Source organism: Rhinoderma darwinii, chromosome 4, assembly GCF_050947455.1.
Source record: "Rhinoderma darwinii isolate aRhiDar2 chromosome 4, aRhiDar2.hap1, whole genome shotgun sequence".
NCBI lineage: Eukaryota > Metazoa > Chordata > Amphibia > Anura > Rhinodermatidae > Rhinoderma > Rhinoderma darwinii.
Window position 1 is genome coordinate 81,518,688 of NC_134690.1, and position 15,885 is coordinate 81,534,572.

General features: G+C 42.4%; 1 protein-coding gene across 3 annotated transcripts in view; it reads right to left on the reverse strand.

The window, feature by feature from the left end:
• The window catches only part of SPHKAP (SPHK1 interactor, AKAP domain containing), a 295,658-nt gene that overhangs the window by 91,658 nt on the left and 188,115 nt on the right, over positions 1–15,885 (reverse strand). The window lies entirely within an intron of this gene.

Sequence of the window (15,885 nt, forward strand, 5' to 3'; positions counted from 1 at the left end):
TCTTTGCATCCCGACACTCATACCTTTTTTGTTTTTTGTACGACATGGTTGTATGAGACTTTAAATTTTGTTTTGGCAAAAATGCAGAAAAAAAGCAGTTCCGCTGCAGTTTTAATTGTTTTTTTTCTACACCATAAATTGATCATCATAAATAATGTTATAGCTTTGTTGTACAGGTTGTTACGGTCGTGGCGATACCAAATATGTCTATATTATTTCATGTTTTGGGACTTATATTTTAAAAAGTTTATTTATTGTAAAAAATGTGTATTACTGTGTATTATTTTATTATTATTTTTATCTAACATTAATTGTTTTTTTTTATTAATTTAACTATTTTTTTTAATTAGGGCTTTTTCATTTTAATTTTTTAACTGTAATGTACTGGCATAGATCTATATGCCAGTACATTAGCCTGTGTACTGATTGTACACAGGGAGTTGTTAGGTCATACCTCAGTATGCCGTAACAACAGGAAATATGGTCAGACAGTCCTGGGGTCCTTCAATGGACCATAGGCTGTCTGGTCATTCAAGTTATGGGCCTTAATCGCGTCACAGGGATTTTCTGCGATGCGATCAACGAGCAGTCCCCCCTTCTCTTATTTACTTTGAATGCTGCAATCGGCTTTGATCGTGGCGTTCAAGGGGTTAACGGCGGAGAGAAGAGGTTTCTCTTCTCTCCGCCGTTAGAGCGGGGCTGCGGCTGTGTATTACAGCCGTTGACTCGCACCTGATCGCGCGCGGACACGGCTGACACACAGGATGCTGACACACAGGACGAGAATGCTCGTCCTAATGCGCGGATTACCCGCCCCTCAGGACGAGTATTCTCGTCCTGTGTCGGCAACTAGTTAATATAAGGACAAGGAAGTCCCTCAAATAATTTCCTAGCTTGCAGAAGAGTGCAAATGCATGCAAGAGAGATTCATTAATCTTCCATATAAACAGATGGTGAGATTTTAAAACACATGTCTTCTGAAAGCAAGGTACAGGGACACACAGAGTGATGACTGACGTCCTGGCACAATGCAAGCAATCCACACAAATCTGTTACTAAATTAATTGTACAACTACAAGACAATTTCTCCACAGCCCCTCAACAATTGTTTAACACATCCGGGGCTTCGTGATCAGGTGTACTTTATTAAGACTACAGATGACCTTTACTGTGCTTGTTATTGTATATGGTGAGAAAAACCCCATGCAGATTGCAAAATGTCAAGAGAATCCAATAAACCTTCTGTTCTCTAAGTGTTGACCATGAGAAAATCAGAATGAAATGTTTTATAAATGTATTTGTTGGTCTGAATAGATGTATGAAAGGACTTTGGTTTTATTTAGAATGTGGGACTCAGAAATGGCTGCAGAATAGCAATTCTGTAATTTATTGATATTTTTGGATTTGCTCCCCTCATCACATTTTTCAATCATTGCTCTACATATAAATGAGCAGATTACAAGTTGTTTCACTAAATCTGGTGTCGATTCACAGAATGCTGGCTGCTATCAACAGCAGTCTGAGGACAGATTTTTTAGGGCAATGTCCTACTTGCATTTGAAACGGTGTAATTGAGATATTAAAACTATAATAGAGAACGGTTCTTAAGAAACTCAATAACATATTTGTGTAGATTTATTAAATGCAGATTTACACTTCCTTAAAGAAGTTTCAGCCTAAAACATAAAAATGGCCATATATTATTTAATTAGAAGTTAGAGCAGCAGCCAAAGTTCGTAATTGTATTTTATTTTCTTACAGAGATATTGGCATTATTTGTTTTAAAAAAATCTTAATAAAAAAATTCTGCAGTTTTCACTCTGGCCACTGAGCCTCACAATAGACTGACACTTCCTGTTCTGTTGAGATCACTTCTCAGCAGTCATTTCATTATCATTACAGGCAGGATTACAATGAAAGATAACTCCTCTATTATAGAGCTGGAGGCAGATAACACAGGATCACACCACTGACAACCGGTGATGGACACCACTTTCCTCCTCCACCTCCTGCACAGTGAACTCTGCACTTGTCACAGAGCATGCCTACAACACTCTCCCATAGCAGACAACAGGTCTTTTTCGGATTTTATTTTATTATGTCTAGGTGCCCACTGCCAGTATTACTGATAATATATTTAAAACCCAAGGTATTTTTGTATAAAAAGAAAGACTTTGAAGCAGTGTTGCTTTCGTTGTACATCTTAGTGTGAATGCTGATTATCCTGCCTGTGGCAGAGTAGAGGTGTCACACACTGTGACAAGCTGTGACCAGGTTTCCTGCTATATATTCTGTCACTCACAAGATGTCATCCATGTTTATCACATTTCCTTGATAAATTGGACTTTCACGATTACCTTGCATAGGTTTGTTGTAACTTTTTTTTAATTTTATTTGACATGATAGTCTATTATGTAAGCTGTTATTGGAATCATTATTACAATAGTCAACATGACAGTTGACATTACATCTACCCAGGAATAATTATTGCTGTGCCAATCATAAATCTGCACATCTCTGATTACAAAGAGGAAAGCCATGAAATAGGATATTTAGTCGCATCCCCTAGGGACAGGCCATAGAAATAGAGCCACAATAAATGATAATCCTGCATTTTTATCAGTGATACAGTATATGTTCTACATGGTCAAAAGTATGTGGACATTCTTGCTGAACATCTTATTCCAAAACAAGGGATATAAATATAACTATAAAGTTGCCTTGGCCTCACAACCTGTCTGATAGAACAGCCTCCACACTAGGAATACTTTCACCTATATTTTGGAATATGGCTACAAGAATATTCATCTATTCTGCCAGAAAACCGTTTGTGATTTTGGACACTCGGTACATTTAAGGGTACATTTATAATCTCCCTTCAGTAGACCTAAGGAGTCCTGGCCACATCTTGAATCCCAGACCTTAATTCCTTATCCACCAAACTTAACGATTTGGGAGGAAAATAGCCCCCTTGGCATCTGCCAAAGCCAAATGAATCCTTTAAACTTTTAGGAGAAATGCGATTCATCACATCAGACATCCCCAGTGCTCCAGTGCAATTACATTTTCATGCTTTTCATCACTCCAGCCTGGCATTGACAACCCAGCAAACAAATCTTGTGCTGACATTATGCGGCCTAACACTTCAAGGCTTATGTATTTCTGATAAACCAGACACTTGATGAATCAATGGCATCCTATGGCGGGACTACTGTCACTGAGCAATGGGCTGCCATGTAGTGTATTTAGTGTCTAAGGGTATGTTCACACCAGTGGCGTAACTACCACCGTAGCAGCCGTAGCGACTGCTACGGGGCCCGCAGCATGAGGGGGCCCGTGTCGCCCGCCGACACGGGCCCCCACCATGGCCGCAGGCTCCGCTAGCAGCCGCTATGGCTGCTACAGAGGGACGCCACTGAACACTACGGCAGAGCAGGGAGGTATCTCCCCGCTCTGCCATTAAACAAAAGACATGTATCCCCTATCCACAGGATAGGGGATACATGAGTAATCGCTGGCATTTTTTATTGAGAACGGGGGACTGAAAGTCCCCTGAAGTTCTCCATCGCAAACCTCGGACTTCCGGGGTCTGTGTCGGCAGCTCCGTAGAAATGAATGGAGCGCCGGTCGCGCTTGTGCGCATGCGTGACCAGCGCTCCTTTCATTTTTATTGAGCTGCCGACACAGACGCCGGAAGTCAGAGGTTAGTCATGGAGAACTTCGGGGGACTTTCGGTCCCCCGTTCTCCCTATCAATGCAGCGATTACACATTACACATGTATCCCCTATCCTGTGGATAGGGGATGCATGTTATTTGCAGGACACACTATAGGTAGCATTTTTTTTGTGGGGGGGGGGGCTGTATGGCGTTCCCTACAGGGGGGGTGCTGTATGGCGTTCCCTGCATGGGGGGGCTGTATGGCATTCCCTGCAGGGGGGGGGGCGCTGTATGGCGTTCCCTGCAGGGGGGGCTGTATGGCGTTTCCTACAGGGGGGGCTGTATGGCGTTCTCTACAGGGTGGGCTGTATGGCGTTCTCTACAGTGGGGGCTGTATGGCATTAGCGCCATACAGCCCCCTCTGTAGATAACGCCATACAGTCCCCCTGTAGATAACGCCATACATTCCCCCCTGTAGATAACGCCACACAGTCCCCCCTGTAGATAACGCCATGCACCCCCCTGTAGATAATGCCACACAGTCCCCCCTGTAGATAACGCCATAGAGTCCCCCCTGTAGATAACGCCATAGAGTCCCCCTGTAGATAACGCCATAGAGTCCCCCTGTAGATAACGCCACACAGTCCCCCCTGTAGATAACGCCATGCACCCCCCTGTAGATAACGCCACACAGTCCCCCCTGTAGATAACGCCACACAGTCCCCCTTGTAGATAATGCCACACAGTCCCCCTGTAGATAACGCCACACAGTCCCCCTGTAGATAACGCCATACAGTCCCCCCTGTAGATAACGCCACACAGTCCCCCCTCTAGATAACGCCACACAGTCCCCCCTGTAGATAACGCCACACATTCCCCCTGTAGATAACGCCACACAGTCCCCCCTGTAGATAACGCCACACAGTCCCCCCTGTAGATAACGCCACACAGTCCCCCCTGTAGATAACGCCACACAGTCCCCCCTGTAGATAATGCCACACAGTCCCCCCTGTAGATAACGCCACACAGTCCCCCTGTAGATAATGCCATATAGTTCCCCCTGTAGATAACGCCATACAGTCCCCCCTGTAGATAATGCCACACAGTCCCCCCTGTAGATAACGCCATACAGAGTCCCCCCTGTAGATAACGCCATATAGTCCCCCCTGTAGATAACGCCACACAGTCCCCCCTGTAGATAATGCCACACAGTCCCCCCTGTAGATAATGCCACACAGTCCCCCCTGTAGATAACGCCACACAGTCCCCCTGTAGATAACGCCATATAGTCCCCCTGTAGATAACGCCATACAGTCCCCCCTGTAGATAATGCCACACAGTCCCCCCTGTAGATAACGCCATACAGAGTCCCCCCTGTAGATAACGCCATATAGTCCCCCCTGTAGATAACACCATACAGCCCCCTCTGTAGAAAACGCCATACAGTCCCCCCTGTAGATAACGCCATACAGTCCCCCTCTGTAGATATCTACAAAGGGGGCTGTATGGCGTTATCTACAGGGGGGGGGGGCTGTATGGCGTTATCTACAGGGGGGGCTGTAAAAAAGGCACTATCTACAAGGGGGGGTTGTGTGACACCCAGGGGAGGGGGGGCCACAGTCAAAAGTTTGTTATGGGGCCCAGTCTTTCCTAGTTATGCCCCTGGTTCACACGCCCTATTTACGGACGCCCGCCTCAAAGAACAGTCCCCCCCTGTAGATAATGCCACACAGTCCCCCCTGTAGATAACGCCACACAGTCCCCCTGTAGATAATGCCATATAGTTCCCCCTGTAGATAACGCCATACAGTCCCCCCTGTAGATAATGCCACACAGTCCCCCCTGTAGATAACGCCATACAGAGTCCCCCCTGTAGATAACGCCATATAGTCCCCCCTGTAGATAACGCCACACAGTCCCCCCTGTAGATAATGCCACACAGTCCCCCCTGTAGATAATGCCACACAGTCCCCCCTGTAGATAACGCCATACAGAGTCCCCCCTGTAGATAACGCCATATAGTCCCCCCTGTAGATAACGCCATACAGTCCCCCCTGTAGATAATGCCACACAGTCCCCCCTGTAGATAACGCCATACAGAGTCCCCCCTGTAGATAACGCCATATAGTCCCCCCTGTAGATAACGCCATACAGTCCCCCTCTGTAGATATCTACAAAGGGGGCTGTATGGCGTTATCTACAGGGGGGGGGGCTGTATGGCGTTATCTACAGGGGGGGGCTGTAAAAAAGGCACTATCTACAAGGGGGGGTTGTGTGACACCCAGGGGAGGGGGGGCCACAGTCAAAAGTTTGTTATGGGGCCCAGTCTTTCCTAGTTATGCCCCTGGTTCACACGCCCTATTTACGGACGCCCGCCTCAAAGAAGTGCATGTCACTTCTTGGGACGTAATTGGAGCCGTTTTTCATTGACTCCAATGAAAACCAGCTCCAATTACGTCCGTAAAAGACGCCGCGAAAAATGCGTGCACTTGTCAAAACGTCTGAAATTCAGGAGCTGTTTTTGCCTGAAGACAGCGCCGTAATTTCAGACGTAATTGGCGTTGCCGTGTGAACATACCCTAACTCTAAAGCCCCCTGATACATCGTTGATCAGCGCTCGTTTGCTCCTGTCACAAGGAGCTATGTATGGGGATGAGTGGTCGTTACTTCGATCGCTCGTCCCCATACATTATTATCATGTTGGCAGCGTATCTCCCAGCTTACACAGGGAGATGTGCTGCCAACAACGATAATATTTAACTTTTTTAAAACGATATGATCAGCAGATGATCAAGCGTTTGCTCGTTCATCTGCTGATCGCTGCCCTGCTTACACAGGGCACTTATCGGCAACGAGCGTTTTATGAATGCTCGTCTGCCCAATAATTGCCTAATGTAAAACCCCCTTTACCCATTTTACCAATGGTGCTTACATTTCTCTATGAAGATAAAGCTAATCAGTATTTTTTCCTTTATCAATCTGTCACTATTCATCAGCCATATGCACAGTGTTGTTCCTATAGGCTTTGCACTGCATGCTTTTAGAAAATGCGACACTTGTCATCTGTATTAATTAAAATCATAGTGACGCCGCAGACTTTGTACTCAGCACCCTTGTAGGGCATTTGATGCTAGTAATGTAACTATGTATGTATAGTTCTACAAATATACAGATCCACTTGGTCATATTTTACAGTCAGTGGCCACAACATTTGCAACTAATTGTTTATTACAGTTTATTAAATTGTTTTTTTTAATGCAAACTTTGTGATAATCTATAGCAGTCAACCGTCCATGCTTTTTCTCCATTGAACTTGAATTAGAAAGTTTTACCGCTTAAGCCACCAGCACAAAACTGTATGTCATGGTTTGGCTTGAATTCAGCCACCTTGATAAACAGTTACGTCATGGTGATCGCACAGGCACAGGAGCTGTGCCCAAGCGATCACAGCGAGAGGCTGGCGTTGACTGACAGTCGGGCTCCAAGTGCAGCAGCCGGAATCAGAGAGAACTCCAATCCAAGCTGTTTAACCCCCTTAAATGCGACAGTCAAAAATGCTCCCTCTGTCCCCCGTCAGCGGCCGATGAACGCATACAAAAAAACGTAAAAAAACAAAGGCAGAATTGCTTTTTTTCCCCATAACAACCTCCCAATAAATAATAATAAAAGTTAATCAATAAGTCCCATGTACCCCAAAATGGTACCAATAATAACTACATTTCACAAATAAGTCCACATACTGTATGGCTAAATCGATGGAAAAATATAAAAGTAATGTCTCTTGGAAAAACAAACTATTTGATGAAAAAAGTTTTTCAATTGTACAAAAGTAGTAAAACATATAAAAACCCCTATACATATTTGGTATCGCCGTAATCATACCGACCCTTAGAATAAAGATAGCATGTTATTTACACTGCACTGGGAATGGTAAAAATGTAAAACACAAAAAACGATGGCGGAATTGCTGTTTTTTTTTCATTCCCCCTAGAAAGAGTTAATAAACTTTCTGTATTTGTCAATAAAAGTTTAAAAATGTATGAAATGCTTATAATTGTACTTTAGTATAGCATAGAAACATCTGACAAAGGCTTTTTTCACATCTGCGTCGGAGTTCCGTTCGTGGGTTCCGTCAGACCTTTCCATCAGGGGAACCCACGAACGGAATCCAAACGCAAACTATAGCTTTCTGTTAGCTTTACCATTGACTTAGCCAAAAAAAAATTGGAAACCTTACGAGGCAGATGTGAACAAAGCCTAAAAGATCTAAAAACACTGAAGCAGCAAACTTTGTGAAAAACCAAATTTGTGTCAGTCTCAAAACTTTTGGCCAGGACTGTAAAGAAGAGGTGACCAACTCAACAAATTTTATTACAAAGCAAGCAATAGTTTCATGTTCATGTTGGCATGTCCAGGAGATTCTGCTCCCTTACAAGTAAATTTTGCAAAGTTTTCAATTGCCAGACCATCGAGCGAATTGCATTTACACACGGCGATTTGTAGATCCTTACATTAAAATTTTCAGTATACCTGGAGATCTCCGTTCGTGATTTTGGCGTAAGTGATCGCTTACAAGTATCTACACGTTGAGACAATTGTAATTAGTCAAATCATACACATTAATCTGATTACAAAACAATAGTTGCATAGTTTATGTTGGCATGTATTTTTGCATCGTCATGGAGCTTTTGCTCCCTGTAATGGCATTGTATGGATGCAGGTGATGCCCAAGGAACCCACACTGGAATATTGGATTGCAGGGTCAGAGAGCACTTTATTCCATGCTTTGTTCCATGGCTCTGTCTGTAACAATCTGCACCCACATTGTCTTGTCCTCCTCCATAATACATCACAGTTGCTGGGCAGAACATTCAAATGACTGAACAACAAATACAATTGCAAAATAGTTATAAGGGCGGGGTACAGAAAAAAGACCACGGCGCCACATAGCGTAACTCAGTAGGGTAAACTGATGGGGTGAATAAATACCATGCTCACCAGAAGGCTTTAGGGTAAAAGCAGTATAACCACGAGTGCTGCTGCCAGATCCAATACCGGTTGCCGAAGGAAACCGCTGGTGGGTAATAGGTTAGTGGAGAGAAAAAAACGGATCTATCTCGGCGCTGCTAGGTGGTATAGGACAAGGAAGAAACAGGTAGTCTCTTGTGATATTGCTGAAACTTTTTTTATTGCAGTAGCAACGCGTTTCGACGCCGAACTGGCGTCTTCATCAGGCATAAAAAATGTTTAAAACAGGACAGTATATATACACACACCACTGAGTGGTGATTGGCCCAATTCAGATGAGGCAAAGATTGACATGTAAAAAACCGCCAAAAAACACTTTGGGGGTCAAAGTTCAAATTAAATAGGCAAATACAAGGAAAACAGTGTGCATAGATGTTAAAGTGATAACCATAAGAAAATACATATAATAATACTAGAAATACGTATAGTTAAAATATATAACTGAGAATGAGTCAAAAGGGAACAGCGTGTCACATCTGGATTTCGGAACTGATGAGAGATCGGCTTTTTATTATTAAAGATCGGCTTTTTATTAAAAGATGTATGTATATATAGAAGAAGTATCTAAAATTGTGGATGAGTGTTTATTTTTATTTTTGTTTTAATTTTTATTACTTGCTTTTTGCTTTTAAAACATCTCGGGAGAGTCTGTCAGTTTCGGATTTTTATTGTGTAGAACGTTGTCAAAGGAACCATGTAAACTACGGCGGCCGGGGAGGACCAAAATTGGAAAGCATGAAGTGGAACGCAGGTGGTGGAACGCACAGTGGCCCGCATGGTGACCCGCATATTCGGCAGGTTGGTGTGGGCGACATCGGAGAAGAACGAAAAGGGTGGGGATAACCAGGTAGGGAAATACATCGTATGACATTAGTATGTGTGTGCATGAGGTGGAACGCATGTGGTGGAACGCACTGTGGCCCGCATGATGACCCGCATATTCGGCAGGTCAGTGTGGGCGACATCGGAGAAGAAAGAGAAAGGCTGGGGATAACCAGGTAGGGAAATACATCGAATGCCATTAGTATGTGTGTACATGGGGGGTGTGTGTGTTGTTTTAACTTAAAATGTCCGGGTTTTGAATAACGGGAACGTGGTTGGTAGTGTTTCCAGAAGAGTGGAGTCTAGATGCTATTAATGTAGTTAGTCCAAGCTTGATTCCGAAATATCATTTAGGCCCTTTGGATGTAGTGTGTCTAATTTAAAAATCCAATAATTTTCCCGTTGTTTCAGTTTGTTGAACCTATTTGGGACATCAAGGGGGATATGTTCTATAGGGGTGATACTGATTAGATTAAATTGGCATTTATGTATCTGGGCAAAATGCCGTGACACACTATGTTTCACGAAACCTGTGTTAACGTTAAAGCGGTGGTTATTGACCCGGGTTCTCAAGCATTGGGTGGTTCTGCCAATGTATTGTAGTTGGCACGGGCATTCAATAAGGTAAATCACATATGAACTTCCACAGTTAAGGAAGGTTCTAATGGGGAAAGATTCTCTGGTTACCGTGGATGTATATGTATGTTTTTTATTACAGATGATGTTGCAACATAGGCAACGGGAATGGCCACATTTGTAGGAACCTTTCAGATCGGACATAAAATGCGTTTTGGATGATGATTGTTTTTTGATCCTACTGGGGGCTAGAATATTTTTAAGATTTAGGGACCGCCTAAAAGTGATGTTGGGTTTAGCCGGTATCAGGTCTTTTAGAAAGGGGTCGCTCTTAATGATGTGCCAGTGTTTGCCCAGAATGGTTCTGATAATTCTGTTCCCTTTATTAAACGTTGTAATGAAATTGGTTTTGAAATTTTTAGCAGGTAATGTTTTTTTGAGGGACGGATTAAGGCAGGAGTGTTGTGTTAATTCAGTGGCTTTTGTTCTTGCGCCTTCTATTAGTTTCGGGGGAAAGTGTTTATCGATAAAACGTTTTTGCAAAACATTACATTCCTTTTGATAAAGTTTCTCTGTACTGCAGTTTTTCCTAATCCTCCTAAACTGTCCAAAGGGTATGTTTAGGAGCCACGGGCGATAATGGGCACTTCTGAAATCAATGTAGCTGTTGACATCAACCTGTTTGAAATGGGTTTGTGTGATGAATTGGTTTTTAGTTTTATCATGGCTGAGGGTAAGGTCGAGGAAGTCAATAGAAACAGGGGAAAATGTGTGTGTGAAGGTTAGTTCGAAGGTGTTGTGGTTGAGGTTTTCAATGAATTGGGAAGCCTCCTCGTTGTTTCCTTTCCAGATTATGAATAAATCATCTATATAACGCCTGTAAAGTAAAATGTTATTCTTGAACTGATGTGGGCTATGGATATAAGTATTTTCGAAGGCACCCATGTAGAGGTTTGCATAGGCTGGTGCAAACCGAGTGCCCATGGCACAACCTTTTATTTGATTGTAAAATTTATTATTAAAGCTGAACGTATTATGATAGAGAATGAATCTGATACAATTAATAATGAATTGGACTTGTGATTCAGGAATTCTAGTGTTGGATGATAAGAAGGATTCTGTTACTTCAATGCCTTTATTATGTGGTATGTTGCTGTACAATGAGGTGACGTCGGCTGTCAAAAAACTGATTTGGGATGTGAGAGGATCGAAGTTGAGGTCATTCAGGTCTCTGATTAATTGCGCTGAGTCTTTGAGATATGATGGAAGATTGAGCACTAGTGGTTGCAGGTGAAGATCGACAAAATGGGACAGGTTACTGGTGAGGGAGCCAATTCCGGATATAATCGGACGTCCTGGGGGGTCAGTAAGTGATTTATGAATTTTGGGTAAGTGATAAATGAAAGGCATGTTTGGAAAAGGAACGGACAGAAAAGCTTTCTCTTTTTTAGTGATGAGACCATCGGTGTCGGCATTATCTATGAGGTTTTTGTATTCTGATACGTACGTGGATAGTGGATTAGAGGCAAGTATATGGTAAAATGAGGTGTCACTTAGAATTCTTGTGGTTTCGTGGAGATAATTTATTTTATCTTGGATCACTATGCCTCCTCCCTTATCTGCCGGACGGATGACAATGTCGGCATTTTTTTGGAGGGTTTTCAATGCTTTTCTTTCATTAGGGGTTAGATTATCAGGATGGTGTGTCGGTGTTTCGATGGATCTAAAATCATTATTGACAAGGGTGGAAAAAGTTTCCAAAAGGGGACCCTGGTGGTGAGTTGGATAGAATGTTGACTTAGGGTGAACGTCTACCGGGATAGCATTGGTGACTGAACTGTTTAGGGGTTGTTCAGGAACAACGACGGGAGTGGAAGTATGTTTGGCCATAGCAAAGTGTCTTGTCAAAGTTAATTTCCGTATAAATCTATTGAGGTCCATGAACAGTTCAAATGAATTGATTGACGATGTTGGACAAAATGATAGGCCTTTGCTGAGAAGGCTGTGTTCATGAGAATTCAACACATATGAGGATATGTTAAATATTTTGGTTAATCCTGGTGGGGGACAAGGTTCCTCTTTTTCCTGAGGGAAGGTTTGTTTGTGTCTGTTTCTATTTTTTCCTCCTCTCCGTCCTCTGGTTCTGTAGCCAGCTTTCTTTTGCTGGAGATTTTGTGTAACATGGAAAATAGGTTGGTAATTGTTTGTGCTTTCGGGCTCCTGATGAAGGGCATTAATGATTCCTCGCTCATGATTGTAGGAGTTAAAGGGGGGCCGACTAGTTGTGAGGGAAGGCCTAAAAAAGAGGTTGCAGTGTATGTGTAGTCGAGGGCAGAGGTGGCTAGGTCTGTCTCAGTAAACGTGGTGGTAGGTCTATGAGAGGGATCGGGGTTACCTGGGGGCTGATGGAATATGATGATGGGTGAACCTGAATTGGGGGACTGGGGAGAATTATGGGTAGATAATTGTAATAGAGAGGAGTTACTGTCGTCCATTGTATCATTGAGGGAAAATATAGGGGAATTGCTAGTGAGGGGCAATTCCATTGGTTCAGTGGTGGAAATGAGTCTAGATAGATGGAGGTCTAAATCAGAGGATTTAAATGCATTAATGGGTATCTGCGGAGTTGGGACACCTTTTGGACGGGAAAAAATACTTGCAGTAATGGGAATAGTTTTCTTGGTCAAAACGTTGGAGACGTCAGTCAAAGGATATTTTAAATTTCCACAGGTATCATGAATATTCAATTGGGGGGTGGTCCCAATGTTGGTGGGTCTAGTTTTGGAACTATTCCTAAAGGATCTGCTATAGGTAAAATTTTTCTCTCGAGGGGTAACAGGGATGGCTTGAATGAATTTATTCCCTTTCGGAAAAACAGTAGATTCGGGCAGGGTGGAATTTGTCTGAACACTAGGGAGGGAAACGGGTCTCCATTCTCCAGATGGGTTACGACTGTAATCGGCACGATCTCTCAGTAGTTTCTTTGCTTTTTTAGAAATTAGTTCTTTCTCAAAGGTGGTTAGCCTGTTATTGGTGGATTTCTCTAATTTGTAGAAATCACTATGGTCTTCAAAACATAGTAGTTGTTCTTTAATCAACGTAATTTCAGAGCTATATTTGATGCTAAGGGAGGTACGTTTGTTATGTAACCTTTCTAGATAACCTAAATGACATGAGATGGTGAAATTATTCCAGTCAGTGCTGAAAATGGTGTCGTCGGGATATGGGTTGGAAGTCAAGATCCTCAGACCTCTAGGTGCAATGTTTTCAGAAATATACAATTGTAAAAATCGACAGTCAATGCTCTGTAGAGCTTCCTTTTTCAAGACATCTTCTAGGGATAGGTAGAGGTCAGTCATTCTCTGGGTTTCAACCGCAGAGGGGTTCGTACTCACTATGTGAGAAGATCCAGGTAAAGCATCGTTTCCAATGGATTCCAAAATGAGCCGTTCCCGTAGTGAATTCCTGTTGGTGACGAAATCCAGCATAGTTCTTGGAGGAAACGGGTGTTTAGGAGGAGTAAACGAGTAGTGGTAGAGGTGATACTGTAGATGAAGTCCTGGTCGCTCTCAAAGAATTATGCGGCTGCCAGTGCAGGAGGGATATCCAACAACCAGTGGGTGGGAGGGTAATCTCGCCCAGGTAGAGGTGCTCCTGTAATCGGGATGTCAGCTATGGAGGGAGCCGATAGAAACCGATCTAAATGCGGGGTACAGAAAAAAGACCACGGCGCCACATAGCGTAACTCAGTAGGGTAAACTGATGGGGTGAATAAATACCATGCTCACCAGAAGGCTTTAGGGTAAAAGCAGTATAACCACGAGTGCTGCTGCCAGATCCAATACCGGTTGCCGAAGGAAACCGCTGGTGGGTAATAGGTTAGTGGAGAGAAAAAAACGGATCTATCTCGGCGCTGCTAGGTGGTATAGGACAAGGAAGAAACAGGTAGTCTCTTGTGATATTGCTGAAACTTTTTTTATTGCAGTAGCAACGCGTTTCGACGCCGAACTGGCGTCTTCATCAGGCATAAAAAATGTTTAAAACAGGACAGTATATATACACACACCACTGAGTGGTGATTGGCCCAATTCAGATGAGGCAAAGATTGACATGTAAAAAACCGCCAAAAAACACTTTGGGGGTCAAAGTTCAAATTAAATAGGCAAATACAAGGAAAACAGTGTGCATAGATGTTAAAGTGATAACCATAAGAAAATACATATAATAATACTAGAAATACGTATAGTTAAAATATATAACTGAGAATGAGTCAAAAGGGAACAGCGTGTCACATCTGGATTTCGGAACTGATGAGAGATCGGCTTTTTATTATTAAAGATCGGCTTTTTATTAAAAGATGTATGTATATATAGAAGAAGTATCTAAAATTGTGGATGAGTGTTTATTTTTATTTTTGTTTTAATTTTTATTACTTGCTTTTTGCTTTTGCTCCCTGTAATGGCATTGTATGGATGCAGGTGATGCCCAAGGAACCCACACTGGAATATTGGATTGCAGGGTCAGAGAGCACTTTATTCCATGCTTTGTTCCATGGCTCTGTCTGTAACAATCTGCACCCACATTGTCTTGTCCTCCTCCATAATACATCACAGTTGCTGGGCAGAACATTCAAATGACTGAACAACAAATACAATTGCAAAATAGTTATAACAACATCACATCTCTCCCCTCCTTTCAACAACAAGAAATTCAACCATTTTAAAGTGGACAGAAAGAACAAACAGAAGTAGAGGATCCAGCGCAGTCAATTAAAATGGAACGTAGTTCCAATTTTATTTGGATGATTTAAAACAAGATCATTCTCGAATGCATGGGTAGAGATATAGATAGGTGCCTACGCATTTCAGACGTACACCACGTCCTTCCTCATGTTTTTTTTGCTGAATAACCAAATACCAGGAAGAGGTTTATATCCGGTTGCCAGCAGGTGAAAATTAAAACTGATTCAGCAAGATGATGCTGTCCAGCATAGTAGTATCAGACTAGGGAGACGCCTAACAAATGTTGGCCGTCTATGAATGAAAACTATCCAGCACGGTGGAGCTGTCCAGCAGAGTGGTGCTGAAACAGAAGACCGATAATAGAGCATCATTTGTCTAATGGTAAGTGCAGTACTTATAATATTACTGTAACAATAATTATCAGTAGTGAAAATGAAAAACTGATAAAGACTGATCAAGTTTTGTCAGTATATGATGGATAGAATAATAATATTAAATTGTATTTGTTAGGCTGTCGGATATGAACCTCTGCAGTACTCACATCAAGATATTAAAAACATAGATAATGCGCTAAAAAATACATCATTTAAACAATTTAAGACAATGTATGAACTGGAAAAAGATTATTATTATTTGAAGATAATTTTAGTTATAAGAGAATTTCCCATAAACTGTACGACTATAAAATTTGCATACAGTATACAGAAGAAACAGCATGTTAATATGAGCAATTAAAGAGGCTCTGTCACCAGATATTCAAACCCCTATCTCGTATTGCAGCAGATCGGCGCTGCAATGTAGATAAGAGTAACGTTTTTTTTCTTTTAAAAACGAGCATTTTTGGCCAAGTTATGACCATTTTTATATTTATGCAAATAAGGCTTTCTAAAGAACAACTGGGCGTGTTTAAAGTAAAAGTACAACTGGGCGTGTATTATGTGCGTACATCTGGGCGTTTTTACTTCTTTTACTAGCTGGGCGTTGTGACTAGAAGTATCATCCACTTCTCTTCACAACGCCCAGCTTCTGGCAGTGCACAGACACACAGCGTGTTCTCGA